The following is a 13,069-nucleotide window of genomic DNA, read 5'->3' as shown; positions in this document are numbered from 1 at the left end:
TCAATAGTCTATACACCAACAGGCTAATGAATAGTGCTGCGAAATCCAAACCAATTTGCTTTCACTAACAAAGGCATTTACTGCAACCCCAAAAAATGGCAGTAAGGAAAGAGGGTGTGTTGCTAATCAATAACCAGGATTTTGGTAATTAAAAATTAAGATTAGTCCAAGCTTCTATATTTCAGCCACAATCTTGCTTCTCTGTAATTGTAACTGTGATATTTGTTGAGTGCTTTAGCAAATTGGGTTGTTCACAGTCCCTGTCCCACACGAGGCTCACAGTCTTAATCCATTTTACAGGTGAGAGAACTGAGGCACAGAGAAGTGAAGTGACTTGCCCAAAGTATACAAATAGCAGATCTGGGATTAGAACTTATGACCTTCTGACTCCCAGGCCCATGCTCTATCCACTACCCCATGCTTTGGTGAGACGTTTAACATAGCAACATTTCATAATGTTGTCTACCCACCACAGTATTTGGGTCAGGATGAGTCCACAGGAGGATGAACTGAACATCCCCCCCCCCCAAAAAAAAAGCTGAGGCATTTCCATTTTTAAAAATTAGCCTACTATATTTAAAATGAATGACCTCTAATACACTCCCAATCAATATCAACCACCTCACCTTTTGTAATGCACCAAATGATCACAACTATAAAGAAGTCATACTTTAATTGAATTGTCTGCCTCGCTCCCAAGAGAGGAACTAAACAGTATCAGTTGCATGTGGGTCAAGTCTCCACTTTAGTTCAGTAATCTGCTTTAAATGCTCAGTGCCCTAAAAGTGCTTTTACACTTCTGACTACTTCTATTTGCTTAACTGGAGTTTTTCAAATGGGAAAATCTGTTTCTTTTTAATGTAGCTACCTCCTGGTCATCTGTCAAAACATTAGCAAATGAAACAAGGAACAGATCTGGTTTACTGCCAATGGAAGAGATGAAAGAAGACAAAGAATTGTACTTCCAGAAGATTATTTACCACTCCAATAATACCCTCATAGTCCACTCCCTTTCTGATGGAGTCTGGTAGCCTCAATTCTATGGATACTATAATCCTCTCGGGCCAGTGGATATTGAGCCAATTCTATCGGAGGCAATAAGTGGACATGGGAATGCAAGGCCAAATCTGTCATCATTAATAGCTTCCAAACAGTAGTATTTAGTGAGCATTTATTCTGTGCAGAGCACTACATTAAGACAATAGATTTAATAGCCATGATCCCTACTCTCAAAGAACTTACAATTGAAAGAGAGAGATAAACACTGAAATAAAGCACAGGGAAGGAAGCAAGAGAGTTAAAAATGTGTGTATGTGCTATGAGGGCACATGCTTAGCAGGCGATGTCTCAAGTGCCCAGATGACATGAAAGGGAAGAAGGGGCAGTAGAGAAGGAAACAGAGTGGGGAGATTAATCAAGGGAGGCCTCCTGTAGGAGATGTGATTTCAAAAGGGCTCTGAAGATGGGGAAAGCAGTAGTCTGCCTGGTGTGAAGGGGGAGGGAGCTCCAGAGAGGAAAGAGGGTATGAGCAAAATGTCCAACTTTGAGAGATGAGGCACAGTGAGTAGGAGTATAGAGGAACAAAGGGTAAAAACTGAATTGTAGTGGAAGTGGAGCGAGGATAAGTAGCCAGGAGAGAGCTGATTGAGTGTCTTAAAGCCAATGGTGAGAACTTTCTGTCTGATGCAGAGAAGAAGTAACCATTGTTGGATTTTGAGGAGAAGGGAGAGATTTACACAAAATAAAATGATCCAGGTAGAAGAGTGAAAAAGTGGAGAGGGAAGTGGTGGGAGGCAGAAAGGTTAGTGACGAGGACGATGCAGGATTCAAGTTAGGATATGACAAGGGCTTGGACCAGCATGGTTGTGGTTTGGACGGAAAGCCAAGCATGGCCTAGTAGATAGAGCAAGGGACTGGGAGTCGGAAAAACTTGGGTTCTAATTCTAGATCCACTACTTATCTTCTGGGTGACCTTGGGCAAGTCATTTCACTTCTCTGTGCCTCAGTAACCTCATTTGTAAAATGGGGATTAAGATGGTTAGCGATTAAGACTATTACCTTGTTTCTACCCCAGTGATTAGTACAGTACCTGCATGTAGTAAGGGTTTAACAAATACCTTTTTTAAAAAAAAAAGAAGAAAAAGAAAAAGCAAGAGACAGATTCTGGAGGAAAGAAAGATAAAATTTGGTGACTGACAATATAAAATTATGACTAATAATAATAATAATAATGTTGGTATTTGTTAAGCACTTACTATGTGCAGAGCACTGTTCTAAGCGCTGGGGTAAACACAGGGGAATCAGGTTGTCCCATGTGGGGCTCACAGTCTTAATCCCCATTTTACAGATGAGGGAACTGAGGCACAGAGAAATTAAGTGACTCGCCCACAGTCATACAGCTGACAAGTGGCAGAGCTGGGATTCAAACTCATGAGCCCTGACTCCAAAGCCCATGCTCTTTACACTGTGCCACACTGTACAGAGCCAAAACTGAAAGAGGTCATCTGGCCCAATCCCTGTCTCAAAGTAGGACTTCATTCAATATTAATAATCCAAGATGGTTGTTTCTTTTTTAATGTTCTTCAAGAAGGGCTAATTTCTCCAGGAAGTCTTAATCACCCTAAGGGATAACGAAGTTTTTCTTTAAGGCTATCCTAAATCTCACTCTCAGAGGCAATTCCCTACCCTTATGTTAGCCTTTCAAATATCTTAACACTGATATTAAATCTTTCCCCCAGCCATTTTTCCCTCTAAATAACCCTTCTTTCTTTAACCTTCCCTCACTAGTTCCATTTTCCATTCCTTTTATCATTTTTTCTTGCTCTTCTCTGGACTCCCTCCAGGCTTTCCAAATCCTTCTAAAATACAAAAACCCAAACCAGGCACACTTCGAATCCTGTTATTCTATTACAGAACTAAATTTAAAAAGAGCTCATTTGCATCCTAAATTGCACCATTTCCAACTCAGTGAATGTCCGCCCCACCCATCTTTTTTAGGGCGCTTTTCACTCAAGTTCTGTGGCCCTCAAAACTAAGGATGGGGATCTAAAGGAACAAGGTTGGTGAGAAATAAGTAAAATGGCCTAGCTTGGAGTTCCGTATTTTGACATGACCCAGATCTCTGTGTCAGAGTGAAAAGCAGCTGCTCCACAGCTGGCATGCATATATGCTGGGCTTCTCTCTGCAAACCAGGAAGCTGTAGATTCTCCATGTCCTCAACCTTTTCTCTTCTTTTAAACACTTATCTGGCAGCCTGTATACATTCCATCTTCTGTGACCTTAGCATACTATCTCATAGGAAAATAATCTAGCAAAGAATCAACATCAAAACTTCATGCGGATATAATCACTGAAAAGCAGACATTTCTGCGTACTACTGTTATCCAGGGCAGGAGGTTTATTTTCCTTGGGGTTAAATACAGTAATCAGCACATCAATTTATTCTAAATTTGCCAAGTTTTCTTTAAGTCCATCATGAGGACCATAAAATTGATTTTCCTCCAAAAGATACTTTAAAATTTCATTTAAAGAGCTTTCCTGTGTTAATATAACAACAAGACTTCCCAGTTTATACATACAAAATGCAAATGTGATACTAGTATGTATTAAGCACTAACTGTATGCAGAGCACTGTACTAAGCTCGGGGAGACAATACATAAATAAGAACTAGAGATGGTTCCTGTCCTTCTGGGGTCTTACAGGACAACAATTAACCAGAATTCAAATGCCCCGTGTTTTTTAAGTTTACAAAAGAAAAAAACTGCTCATGAAAGTGTATAGCCAACAATAATCAATGGTATTTATTGAGCATTTACTGTGTGCAAAACACTCTATTCAGATAGTGAGTGTGCAGTGTAATGTATTAACTCGGACACACTGACTTTTTTAATTACTTAACTGGAAATATGGCTACAAAGACTGAGTAGAGTGAAATCAAAGTTCCTCCCATAAAAAAAAATATGAGCTGAGGCCAAACATAGTCATTTCAAACTGAAAACCATAGGCAAAGGCATGAGAAATGACTAGCAGGAGATGGAGCAGAATACAGGAGATGGAGCCATAATACTACTGAAATGCCACAATAACAAAAATTACTTTTCCCCGTGTTGAGGCCGTTAAAATATTAATAGCAGAAAGAGGCTTTTTCTTTGTTTTATCTCCTACAAAGCGCTTCAAATGAAAAGATGGAAATGATTAACATTTTCTGTTTTGATTGGAAAAAGACTAGCTGCTATGTTATTAGTATGGAATTACTCCTCCCTCTGCCAAGGATGGGAACTATATAAAGATCATCGGCAATATGTAAATCTAACCATTGTGTGTGTTCAAAAACAATGTCTTGGGTACTGTGGATCTTGGGACGGGAAGTTACATGTAGGTCAGGTTTCACAGAAAGGGAGCATAGAATGTTCAAAACCTAGGAGAAATGAAACTTAAGCATTTTAAACTCAAGTCACTGGTGCCAATAATTCAATCTCTACCTTAAAGCGATCCACATGGGCACTGTGGAGACTAAGACTGACAGGAAAAAAAAACACAATCCAACAGGAAATTGGTCGATGAAGAACACTAACCCCAGTGTCCGGGGCCACGGCTAGCCAAAAAGATTAATGGTTTACACAAGGAGCCAACAAGAAGGGAAGGCAAGGGTATGATTTTATCTGTCCATTTATATGTAGGTGGTGTGATAAAAATTGGTATTTCATCCGACTGCAAAGCAAGAATTGGTAGTGGTATTTTCCATTGAAGAGGGGGGAGGTGAAGACCAGGAAAAAAAAATTCTGATATTTAATCACAAAGAGAAGTACAACACCTTATAAACTTGAGGACTGAAGTTATTACTTATGCAAATCAATCTGACAGAAGAAAGTTGCCCAGGATTGTCTCTCATTTGATACTATAGCAAGTGCCTACTATTGATTTATGGATAAGCACAAGCATATTCCCATCAGTGTTCCAAATCCAAAACAATGTCATCTAGGTAAACACTTTAGACTTTCAGACGGGTGTTTCACTCATTTGGTGGTACAGACCCTCCCAAGCCAATAAATACTAAGTTTCCAGGAGTTTTGTTTTTTGTTCTTTTTTATCCCTCTTTTAGGAAACCTACTTCTAATCTGAAAGAGACATTTGTCACTTTCTAACCGGCAAGCTCTGGGGTTGGAATTTCAGGGAATCATGAGATGATGGGGGGCTTCCAGAGGTCTCAGTCCAGCCCCACTTGTTGGCTTGAAGCTCTGACCTTCTCCCCTCCCTTTGCCCTTCAGGTTCCCACCTCCACAGGATGAACAGGGGGAGAGGGTGCAGAAAGGTGATCCTCCCCTCTCTTCCAGGGCTCCAGTACTGTAGATGGTAACTGATCGCGGGGAGGCGGGGAGGTGGGGAGCTGCTTCCCAGGGACAGGGTGGGCACGAGGTCGCAAGGGAGCTAGGGGGAAAGGGTTGGGGTGTGGCAGAAGAGAGATTAGAGATTAGAAAAAAGCTCCCTATGTGGCAGGCTGGATGAGGGAAACGGTAGAGCAAGGGCTTCTTTGGAAGTTTGGGGTTTCCCGCCAAAAACTGCTGGTTTTCCCAGGCCTCCTCTGCCCTCCCACCCTGTGCAGAGGTACCTGACTGGGGGCTGCCTTGGCCCTCTTTTCCCTTTTGCAGGCTTGGCGGGCCTCCTTCCCCCTTCAGCCACCCCCACCAGACCCTCTCTGCTCTCCCCATCAGGCACTGGGGAGCTGGGGCTACAGCACAGGAAAATTAATCTGGGCTCCACAGCCTCGACCCCCATTTCCCGGGTGGGGTGGTGGGGGTTGAGGGGAGAAGGAGGAGGGGAAGAGGATGAAAGGAAGAAGAGAGGAGGACCAGGAAAGGAGGAGGAGGAGGGAAAGAGGAAGAGGAGGAAAAGAAAGAGAAAGAGGAAAGAAGGAAGAGAAAGGAGGAAGAGGAAAAGAGAAGGAGGAGGAGGGAAAGAGGAAGAGGAAAAGAGGAGGAAAAGAAAGGAAGAGGAAAAGAGAAGGAGGAAAAGAGATGGAAGAGGAGGAAAAGAGGAGGCAGAAAAGAGGGGGAAGGAAAGACAAGGAGGAAAAGGGGAGGACAAGAGATGGGGAGAGAAAAAGAAGTGGAGGAGGAGGGAGAAGGGAAAGAGGAGGAAAAGAAGAGGAGGAAAAGAGAAGGAGGAAGAGTAAAAGAGGAGGAGGAAGAGAGAAAGAGGAGGAGGAGGAAAAGATGAGGATGAAAAGAGGAGGACAAGCGATGGGAGAGAAAAAGAAGTGAAGGAAGAGGAGATGCGAAGGAGGGGAAGCGAAGGAGGGAGAAGGGAAGAGGGAGGAAAAAAGAAAGAGGAGTAGGAGGAAGAGGAAAAGAGATGGAGGAGTTAAAGAGAACAAGAGAAGGGAGAGAGACAAAGAAGCAAAGAAAGGAGAGATGCAAAGGAGGAGGGGAACCAAAGGCAGGCGGAGAAGAAAAGGAGGAGGGAGAAGGAGAAAGAGGAAGGAGCCTATAGCAGGAGCACAGAGGGGCGGGGCTCTTGCAGGAATTCAGGAGCTGCAGAAAGCAGCTCTCGGGGACCACGGAAACCCTGGAACCGGTTCCAGAACAGGCTCCCTCTCCCCTTTCCCCCTCCCCACCACAATTCTGGGCCTATGGAAAACCAGGTCACACAAACGTTTTTGCCCTAGTCTACAGTTTGTGAGTACAGGAAAAACTGGGGCAAGGCAAACGGAAAACCTGGAGCATTTCCCACGAGCGATTTTCAGGCTACGGGCAGAGCTTTCCAAATCTCATACATGTTAGGACTAATTACGCATTACTGCTACACTAATAATTATTTGCACTTTTAAGGAGACCTTTACTCAAGAACTTCAAAGTGTTTTATAGCTGCTGACTTGTTCACATTAGAGCAAAGCTTTGAAGTTTTGGCCTCCTTTTGCACCCTGGGAAATTCCAAGATAATGCAATCAAGTGTGAAGCCTGAAACTGAACTCTATGCCTCTTACCCAAAGCAATCGATCATCAGGGAACTACTGTACTCCTGCTTCAGGGATTGCATAGTTCATTCCTTCACTTCCAGGCAAGTCTGCCCCCAATGGTCTAACTTGTGGTCCACTAGGATCCTAAACCTTTTCTACCCAACACACAAAGCCAGTCTTCACCCATGTTGGTCGATCATGTGCCACTCAAATTTAGATCTGTGAAGTATCGAAAACAATACTATTGACTATCTAATTTTCCATGGTTCGCCATTTGAGAACGAAGCTTTTACCTGACTTCCTTCAGCAGGTAAAATGGCTGACCTTTTCATTCAACTAGGTTCAGTTTAGTGTGCTATGTAAAAAATCACATAAAATTAATGGATGACATTAACTCACTTAATATTAAGGTGTCAACAGACCAAATGCCAAACAGTTACATAAGAATAAGGTAGCTTTCTCCAGCTGAGGTCCATAAACATATCAGTCATGTCTAACACTTGGGAATCTATTTATTCAACTGCACATTCAATTACTTATGTGCTCTATTTTGTTTGTGTTCCCCAACTCCATCATCATAATCATAATAATAATGGTCTGCTGTGTGACCTTGGGCAAGTCTCTTAATTACTCTGTGCCTCAGTTACCTCACCTGTAAAATGGGGATTAAAACTGTGATCCCCATATGGGACATGGAGTGTGTCAACCTGACTAGCTTGTATCTACCATAGTGCTTAGTATAGTGCCTGGCACATAAATACCTTAAATGCCACAAAAAACAATAATAATAATAATGATAATAATGGGATTTGTTAAACACTTACTATGTGTGTGAAGCACTGTTGTACGCACTGGGGTAAAATAGAGCTTGTTGCACCCAGAAGTTGCTCAAAAATAATATTACTACAATTAATCCTGTCCACTTGTTAGGATGAGACTGATGAAGACTCCAGGACCTTGTTGTCCTCTGCTGACCTCAATCCTTCTCCAATTCAGATTGTGAGTGGATTGACTTAGAGAATTGGAAACAAGAATTGGAATCCACTGAGGGATCACTCGGGAACATTTCATTTTAGGTGATTTGTGTGTCCCACTACCACATCCTCCCAGCCCCTCCTTCTCCTCCAGGGAAGGTAAATGGACGATAGCCTCCCGAAAGAATTAACACACTTCCAAAAGGTAAGCAGTTTGCCAAATGCAGTTAAATTTTTTGCTTTAAAGTTTATTCCCCTTAAAATGTAAAGCAATAAATTCATAAATTCACTTATGCATACTTATAAATGCAGGAATTATTAAACATATGCATGTAGAAAGCTTTGGGGGAAAAAGTCTCAATGGTTTTTTTCTGGGGATAAAATTCTAATTCACTATGTTCCAATGCAAAGGGACAAATCTGTCATTGCCAAGTCAACCTGAAAGGAAAATACTGAAAATGTCTAAGGCTGCAAGTGATAACTCTTCTGTATAATAAATAAAAATAAGATACAGAACACACCCATTCCTTCATTTGTCTTGTTTCCTGATTGCAATGCAATCAATATTTTGCCACGCAGTGGAAGGCAGATTTTTTTTTTGCCTCCTTCATTCCTAGAGATTTTAGGCCAAAGGAACTTGGATTACAGAGGAAGGATAATTACACTTTAGTCACCCACTTCAAAAAAAATTAAAGGGGTCCTAATTACCAAACAAAAATATTCTGTTAAACAATGGACATCTGAAAAAGGATCACAGTCAGCATTTCTCCCTGTGAATTTTAAAAACACACCTTTAAAACTGTCACATAAAAAGGGTGAATTTTCTCAAACTTCTACTAATGTGATGAGCCAGCAATTTTATTCCTTTGTGCAGTGGTAAACAACTACTTCCAAATGTGGGATCCGGCAAACTGCAGTGCACTTTCATGTTGAGTAAACTTCAAAAGCTCACCCCGGGATATGGAAAAGCTGAATATTGCAGATCTTCCAAAAGCAAACTCAAAGCAGCCTTATGCAGTCATGGAAATTATTGGTTGCCAATTCATCATCATCTTCTTTCTCAAGGACCAACCTGCCCACTACATGGAATAGTGGAGCAGAGGTACCTGCTCTGAAAGTTTGGCAATTTGGACTTGGATCACACCTCTCTTTCAGCCCTTTCACCCTTTGGATCACCACCATCTTTCTACCCAGCTGTCAGGGCACTCCAGCAGAGACAGTGTCTCTACCAGGTCATAGGTTCTAATCCTGGCTCTGCCATTTGTCTGCTGTGTGGCCTTGGGCAAGTCACTTCATTTCTCTGGGCTTCGGTTACCTCACCTGTAAAATGGGGATTGAAACTGTGAACCCCACATGGGACAAGGACAGTTCCTAACTTGACTTACTTGTATCCGCTCCAGCACTTAGTTCAGTGCCTGGCACAGAGAAAGTGCTTAACAAATACTATAATTATTGTAATTATCATCATCATTATTACCAGAAGTCATGCCACCTGCACAAGCAACACAACAGCAGAGGTGGACTTCAACACCTCCAGTCCCATACAATTCCACCCACTTTCTGAACACCATAGTTACCAGCCACTGAACCTAGGGCTGGAACCAAATGAGCATGAAGCACCATGGGCCTGGGAGTCAGAGGACCTGGGTTCTAATTCCAACTCCACCATTTGTCTGCTGTGTGACCTGGGGCAAGTCACTCAGTTCCCTTATCTGAAAAATGGAGATTTAATACCTGTTCTCCCTCCTATTTAGACTGGAAGCCCTATGTGGGACCTAATTATTTTGTATCAACCCTAGGGCTTGGCACATAGTAAGCACTTAAATCCCACAATTATAATTATCATTATCATTATTATCAGTGACGAGTCCTGGAATGTGTACATCCAGGTGGGAATTGCTCAAGTCAATCATAAAACTGACACCACCATGCCAATCATCAAATACGAGAATTTCAGTGGTTTAACTGACTTGTATTTGGGGGGGGGAGGGAAGCTTTTTTGATGTAACCACAAATTACTATCAAGCCCGGAAAAATTGCCACTGGCATTGAGGGGTTAAGGTGTACCAGAAGTCACGTAAGATATAACTAGAGCAGAATTCTTCTTTCTGAACTACAACTTGCACCCGGCTTACCCAATGGGACCTGATCTCATCTACTTGCCACCAACCCCTCTCCCACATCCTCCCCCTAGCCTGGAAATCCCACCGCCTCCAAAATCACCAGACCACCACTCTCCCCACACAATTAAGGTCACACCATCTCCATGAGGCCTTCCCTGAATAAGCCCTCTTTTCCCCAGCTCACTTCCCCCTCTGGGTTGTCTATGCACATGAATCTGTGACTTTTGGTCATTTGATATTTGCCCTACTCCCAACCCCACAGCACTTATGTACATATGTTTAAATTATTTATTATAAATTACTTATTTATTCATATTTATGTCTGTTTCCCCCTCTAGACTGTAAGCTTGTTATGGGCAGGGAACGTGTCTGCTAATACTGTTGTAAGGTACTCTCCCAAGCACTTAGAACAGTGCTCTGCACATAGTCCTTTTTGGGGCTCCAGATCGCAACATGGTCAGCACTATTGGTGCTTGGTTCAGGAGAGGTCTTCCCTCCAGCCCTCCTGGGCAGTGCTCCCACCTGTGTTAGCTGGACAAATCACAAAGGAAAGAGGCTTTAGAAATCTCCTCTTCCAAATGCACCGTTAATAGCTCAGAATCCTGGGGCAATGCACCAGATACCTCCAGATTCATGGAAATACTAAAAATGAAAAATTAACCAAGTGTATCATACTACAGGGAAATCCTAACTCGATGTGGGGGTGGGGGGAAGGGGCGGTGGCTTAAGACTTAGGAGACTATTCTTCTAGCTCAGATAAGGGTCACTGCAAACTTCCTGAAAAAGCATATGAACTGACACTGGCCTACTTCTGACTTAGGACACAACTAACAAGTGCAATACCCATAACATTTCCATAAAAGTGACAGCTTGTTTGGGAACAGTTTTGGGCAACTTCTGGGTACAAAAAGGTTTTTTGTTTGTTTTTGGTATTTTTAATTTTTTTTTTAAATGAATGTATTAAAAATCATATATCTTCCCAGACAATAACATGGCCCTTGAGCCAAGAAGAAAAAAATCACTTTGGGTGATAAATACAGATCTCTTATGGTGCAGGGGCTGGGGAGGAGAAAAATCAGGGCAATACTTCTTAGCTCTTGCAAATCTCAAGGCCAACCTTAGTGGAAAAACACTTACTCTTTGTGATCTATTACCAGCTGCAAATTTGCAGGACAAATATTGAAAACTGACAAATACTTCTTGTAGTCTACTTAGCAGTAAGGCTCTGTATTTGGCTGGCTTAATGATGAGTAGTAAGAATGATTGCTACCCAGCACTAAGGCAGCAGAATCAAATTAAAATCCTCTTCAAGGTTCTCTACCTACTGAACCTCATAAATTATCCCTTTCCCTTATGTCAGTAATTTTAAAAATGGCGGCACCCTACTGAATCTTCCCTCCGGTGAACAGAAGGAAATTCTACAAAGTTTTATTTTTTTCAAGTCACCTTCTTCTTTGATCAGACCACAAAGAATGTGTAATCCAAAGATAGAGAAAGCAGTGGGATACCCCAGGGCACACTCAGGACTACTCTTCTCAAGTGAAATTCTTTGTGAATGTGTGTCCATATCAAAAGAAACCACCACCAAACTGGGTGGGATGTACTCGGAGGGTCCAGCATTGAGACCAAAGGTATTTCGTGTAGCAGAATAAGGAGACAGCATCCCAACTTGCAGAGTATTATATCTGCTTTCAGATTTCATCCTTGATTCCCCCACCCTCTCCAAGTAATAATCCCAGCAGTTGACACACTTACCATTGAGAATAGCCCCATCTCTGCTCAATATGAAATGTCTTAAGAGATGCCACTGAGATCATACAAAGTCCTAGAGAAACTGGCAGGCCCATGTGACAGATGAAAAATGCTTCCATAATCCTTTTCATTCGAGGCCTCTAGAAACTAACCTACATTTATCTCCAAGGAAGCAAGGTGCTGAATAGTCCCAGGCCCAAGTTCTTCCATCAGGATTTAATCACACCAAATTACCACTCAAGTCAGTCCTCTTCTGTACTAACAGCAAACCCAGAGAGAGAGCGAGATGATCCATATTCTAGAAAAGATTCAGGGAGCCCTAAAATTCACCTAGCCCAGAATCTCAGAACGGTCCCCAGGCAATCTGTATAGCTCCTGTTCATGTGGTTTTTACTGCTGGAAAGGCTGAACCACGTGCTTCTATTTGCATACAAACACTGAGCATTTCCAGTTCAGAATCAAATATGCACATTAGCTATTTGTTTTTCTTTAAGTAAGTCACTGAAGAAAACTCTAGGGTATGTCACAAGTAAGAAAAACACCTTATGATTCCAGTGCATAAAAGCCCCTGCAAGTAGAAAACAGCTACGGTATGCCTAAGGGAGCATGAGCTAAAAAGGGGTGGGGATAGAGCAAATGACCTGAATTATTGTATATGCAAATACATTGAACAAGAGTGCCTGCAGCAAGGATTTTTATATCTTTTGTGTTCGCTGGAGTCTGAATCTGCAAAGAATGTCAAGTGAAGAAACAATTTCTTTAAATAAAAAAATTGCACACCCCTTCCCCTTCTCTTTAATTCCTCCACTGGAAAATATTTATGTGCTTTAATCCCGCAGAAGATAATTCCAGTTGGACTGGAATGGCAATAGGCTTATCCTATTGGATTGGCATCGTACACAGCATAAATCCAACCACACAGCCCAAAGGAGCAGATCTCCCAAAGATACCGGCGCCGTCTTGTTCCACAAGAATTTTAACTACTGAAAAAACTGGAACTCCAAACTACATTGCTGTGCCTTTAAAAAAGAAAAAAAAAGCACCCTGATGCCATATCGAGTCAAAACACACATCCCTCCAAAAACCTGACACCAACAATCCTGTGTTCACTTAGTTTCCAAATGATGTATTTTAACCCTGGAGAATGCTGGAAGATTTTGGAATCCCCCCTCATCATTGCTCGAAGTACCGTGGGTTTCAATCCCAAAGCCCCACTGCGCTGAACATCAAAGTCACTGAAAAGTGGTTCAGAAGAGGCTGTCAA

The 13,069-nt window shown here is 42.1% G+C and overlaps 1 protein-coding gene across 9 annotated transcripts in view; it reads right to left on the bottom strand.

Moving 5' to 3' along the window:
- ARHGAP32 (Rho GTPase activating protein 32) overlaps window positions 1–13,069 on the bottom strand; it is a 368,820-nt gene that overhangs the window by 255,550 nt on the left and 100,201 nt on the right. The window lies entirely within an intron of this gene.

The sequence above is a fragment of the Ornithorhynchus anatinus genome, chromosome 11 (assembly GCF_004115215.2).
Source record: "Ornithorhynchus anatinus isolate Pmale09 chromosome 11, mOrnAna1.pri.v4, whole genome shotgun sequence".
Lineage (NCBI taxonomy): Eukaryota > Metazoa > Chordata > Mammalia > Monotremata > Ornithorhynchidae > Ornithorhynchus > Ornithorhynchus anatinus.
This window is presented reverse-complemented; position numbering and strand designations above follow the sequence as displayed.